The 4821-nt window shown below is 57.9% G+C and overlaps 1 pseudogene; it reads right to left on the bottom strand.

Annotated features, from left to right (window-relative positions):
- Nucleotides 1–1656: 1656 nt before the first annotated feature.
- LOC120703556 lies at nt 1657–4174 on the bottom strand (annotated as a pseudogene).
- Between the last annotated feature and the right edge of the window lie 647 nt (nt 4175–4821).

Here is a 4821-nt window from a genome sequence, read left to right as displayed (position 1 = left end):
TGGGCAGATAGTTACAGACATATGTGCTAGCTAGATCTATGTAGAGTCCATATCAGTCTCATTTTCAATGACAGTTACTTCATAAGGCATGTTATGCAAATACAAGTTACAGTTTCATATCTTATTGTGCATTATGTAGTTAGGATAATAATTATATGAATATACTAATTTTCAATGGCAGTCATGTCATGCATGTGAAGGCTTAGTTTTAGAACCTACTGTGGACTATGTAGTTCAGATAATAATCGTAGGAGAGTATTCATTTTTTTCGCGAACGTGTTTTAGCACATATTTTATTAAGAAAAAAACAGATTACAAACATAACTTAACTTGATGCTAGCCGAACAGAAGTTGAACAGCTGCTCTGCCTGGGGCGGCCCAACCGCACGCTCGCACGAGCCAGCACGCCGTCCGGGAGAAGGACGCGCTCGCCGTGCTCGAGGCCTACTGCGGCCTTGTTGCCGAGCAGGCGACGCTCGTCGATGCGTGCACGGAGTGCCCGAGGAGCTGCGGGAGGCGGCAGCGGGGCTCCTGTACGCCACCGCAAGGTGCGGGGGCCTGCCGGAGCTGCAGGAGGTCAGGGGCTTCCTTGCCGCCAAGTTCAGCAGTGACTTCATCTCCGTCGCATCTGAGCTCCGCAGCGGCTGCGGGGTCAACCCCAAAGGTGAGCCATGATTAGAGTCCGGCGGCTGATGGCGTGGCATGAGACAACAGCAGAGCTTGCTCGATTTGAGCGTGGAAGAAGCCACAGCCACAGCTGGCTGATGGAGTGGTGGCCTGGTGGGAGGAGCAGCGGGGAAGGATGGCCGCGCGCCGCGACTCGCGACGGGAACGCCGCCGCCTGGCTCGAAGCTTCGGGAAGATAGCCGAGGAACGCTGACCCGTGCGCGCTGGTTTACACCATAGATGCAAGATCCAAGGGTCGAGCTTTGGAGGTGATGTGGCCCCAATCAGGGCTCAAAAGTTCACCAAATTTAGGTCTATAGAAATAACAAAATATTTTTAGAAAGATACATAGGATCCACGGACATATATTTGCTGTCCACTCCGGCGGCCTAGATGCTCCGTTGCGTAGTATGACAGCCCATGAGCGACAGAAAAGGCAATGTGATATTCAGCCTGCCCAAATCCAGCAACATCCATGTGGGTGATTCAGTAGACAATCGCACTTGTCTTCCTCTGCTTCAAGTAAGCGTGATTGCATGAAGAACTCTCCGCCAGCGGTCATATTCAGGTCCGCCTTCTGAGTTTGGGCGAATGTCCCTGCTAGTTTCTTTTGCATGTTTTGCAAGATGATTGTAATCATTTCGATGAATGAATGAAGAAGTTAATGCCCCCCCCCCCCCCAAAAAAAAAAAAGAGTTTGTGGTCCTTCACTGAGTGCGACGGCAGGAGATCAACCTGAAAATAAGAGGCCTATGTCTGATCATGAAGTGTTCGTGCATCGGCTGCCCTTAATCGAGCATCTCAGGCCTGACAAAGAACTAGGAGCCATGCTGCGAAACTTATCAGATCGACAGTTGCAAAGCTTGCATTTGCCACTGATCCATCTCTGGCACTGATTGTGCAAATTCTCAGGCATTTTAACGCTTCCTGACACAGAAGATGCACTGACAATAGCTAGACAAGATGTCTGAAATCTGCAGAAACACGACGTTAGTGGTAAGATGATTCGATTATTCAGCAACACAACAATCATACAACAGGGGGATTATTACCTATATTCCTCCTCATAAACACATCACAAATACATATAGGAATCACACCGGTAGTAATTCACTATCAGTACACTGATCTTTGGTATCAGCCTTCAGCAATGTCAGCTCCCTCCGACATTGGTAGATGACCTGCAGTTGCCTAGGCACTTCAAGACCTATGCGGCAGTGGGGGATTATTACCTATATTCCCCTTATGAACACACCAAACCAACAAATCTGTAGTAGTATAATTCGTATCATCTGCTTCGTGTCAACGTTCAATGTCAGCTCCCTCCGACTTTGGGGACGTCGGATTGGCGACCGAGTAGCCACCTCGGACGTCGTCACCACAGGAGAAGGCGATCTCCTGCAGCTTTCATGGACGCACTGGAGCTGAAACACCAGCAGCGGCTTCTTGCGCGGCACGGGCGCTGGCTCTGCCTCTCGGTTCAGGATCTGCACCACACGCCGCATCGCGGGCCGCTCCTCGCAGTTGGGGTTCGCGCAGCTCAGCCCCACGAGCAGCAGCCGCAGCATCTCGTCATGGTCGAACTCGCCAGCCAGCCGCGCATCAGCGGCCTCGATGAGCTTGTCCTCGCCGTGGAGGCGCCACACCCAGTCCACCAGGTTCACGTTCTTGCTGCCGCCGCTCTCGTCCTTGTCGATGGGCCGCCTCCCGCAGCACACCTCGAGGACCACCACGCCGTAGCTGAACACGTCGGTCTGCTCCGTGGCCTTGCCGGACTGCAGGTACTCCGGCGCGAGGGTAGCCCATGGTCCCCGCGGTGAGCGTGGACACGGGGCTCTTGTTGTGGTCCATGAGCCTGGCGAGCCCGAAGTCGCCGAGGCGCGGGCTCAGGTTGCCGTCGAGCAGGATGTTGCTGGTCTTGATGTCGCGGTGGATCACGCGCTGCTCGCACTCCTGGTGGAGGTACGACAGCACGGACGCGATGCCGGCGGCGACCGTGTACCGCTGCGGCCACGACAGCGTGCACGGCTCGCCGTAGAGCGCCTTGTCGAGGCTGCCGTTGGGCATGTACTCGTACACGAGCAGCAGCTCGCCCTTGTCGTCGCACCAGCCCTCGAGCTGGACGAGGTTCTTGTGGCGGAGGCAGGCGATGACGGAGAGCTCGGCGACGAACTCGCTCCGGCTCTGGTGCGCCTGCGTCGACCGCTTCACGGCGTAGGTGGTCGTCGCCGCGCCCGGCATGGCGGCCTTGTACACCGTCCCGAACGCGCCCTTGCCGACGACCCGGCTCGCGTGGAACCCTCTGGTGGCCGCGCTCAGCTCCTTGTAGCTGAACTTCCTCGGGCCCTTGAGCAGCTCCGGCGAGAAGGCGCCGTCGTTCCTGGCGGTGAGCTCGATGAGCTTCTTGATGGACACCCAGGCGAAGAACACGAAGGCGACGGCGAGCGCAAACGGGGCCGAGGATGCCGAGCGCGAGCCCGACCCTCTTGTGTGGGGCGGTGGAGACCGGCACGGCCTGCTCCGATGTGTTGCTGGTGGCGTTCGACTCGAACGAGGAGGCGTAGGCCGTGGACGGGAAGCCGAACGTCTGGAAGGTCCACTCCTTGATGATGTGCTGCTGGGTGCTCCCCTCCGTGGACGCCGAGAAGCCGACGTACATCTGCCCATTGAGGTACGGCGAGAGGTCGACGGCGACGGAGAGGACCGGGCGCTTCGGCTTGGCGGCCGTCGCGTAGCTGAGGAACACCTCCAGGCGGCGGTCGGCGCTGCGATAGTCGATCCAGGCCGTGGTGAGTTTGCCGCTCTTGAGGTCGATCCCGGAGGCGGCGAGGTCGGCCGCGGCGGCGGACACCGGCGAGCCGAGGTCCAGCCCGACGTGGTTGTCGCTGGGGTCCGCGAACTCCGGGTTGGCCATGGTGTCGAACTCGACGGCGACGATGGCGGACCCGTTCTTGGCGGGGCCGCCGGAGGAGTTGAATAGGCCGAGGTAGCCGCCGGTGGTGCCGAGCGTGGCGCGGCCGGGGGAGACGAAGAAGGCGATGCCGTCGCCCCCCGCGGCGCCCGCGTTGGGGTTGGCGATGACGAAGGAGAATTTTACGGCGAACGACGCGACGGCGGTGGCGTTGGTGGTGGCTGCCCCGCCCCGGAACGCGACGGGCTGGGTGCAGAGGACGGAGCCGGCGCTGGAGGACGGCACGCCGGTCTCCCGCGTGAGCCCGACGGAGCCGTTGCGGGAAGGAAGGAGTCACCCAGCAGCGTGAGGTCCGCCAAGGACAGCGTCGCGGAGTCGATGCTCACGTTCTTGGCCGCCGCCGCCGCCGCCGCCGCCGCCGCCACCGACGATGCCGTCTCCAAGGCAGCCGCGGCGGCGGCGGCGGGCGGCGCCGGGAGCGTCAGCAGCAGGAGGAGCGGCAGCAAGCGGAGGGCAGCGGTGGCCATAGGTGGTGGAGGGAGGAATCCGGGTCATGGGAGGTGATGTGGGGCGCGCGCGAGCGGTTTAATGCGAGCTGGGTTTTGTGAACACGAGGAGCAGAGGCGGAGCAGAGCATGGTGGGATGTGGGCAGCAGCAGGCAGTGTGGGGCGGAGGAAGGGGAATCCGTGCGGGCGCGCAGGGGAATTTGGGGTGTTTTTTTATGGGCGTAACGGTCGGGTTGACGCGTTTGAACGCCAACGGTCGGGGAGGGCTGCCGACCTATGGGCGGGATTGAAGTGGGTCAGCCAGGCCCAGGTGCCGCTGGACAGGTTCTTTCTTTCCAGGGATGAAGCCGTGATGTGGCGCACGTGCCTAGCGATGAACACACATTGGTCGTGTTTGGATCCAAAAGATTAGAGCTAATTAGCTCAAGCAAATAGCCCTCCAATAAAATAACTCTTAATATGTTTGGATCCAAGAGCTATTTAGCCTTTAAAGCATATTTTCCCAATCATTGGAGCTCTATTACATCTCTTGCTATGGTGGGCCCCACCTAAAATAGCTCAAATAATCACCTCTTGGGTGGGATAGTTTTTTGAGGTAGACTATTTGCAAATAGCAAAGAATTAGCCCTCATGTTCGGAGATTTTGAGCTATTTTAGGCTATTTTAGGCTAAAAATAACTCTAGCCCTTGAATCCAAACACGCCCATTAATTAGGAGGGTTTTTTTTTTCTTTGAAA

This window comes from Panicum virgatum, chromosome 4K, assembly GCF_016808335.1.
Source record: "Panicum virgatum strain AP13 chromosome 4K, P.virgatum_v5, whole genome shotgun sequence".
Taxonomy (NCBI): Eukaryota; Viridiplantae; Streptophyta; class Magnoliopsida; order Poales; family Poaceae; genus Panicum; species Panicum virgatum.
The sequence above is the reverse complement of the archived record's forward strand: the minus strand, read 5'-3'. Positions and strand labels throughout refer to the sequence as shown.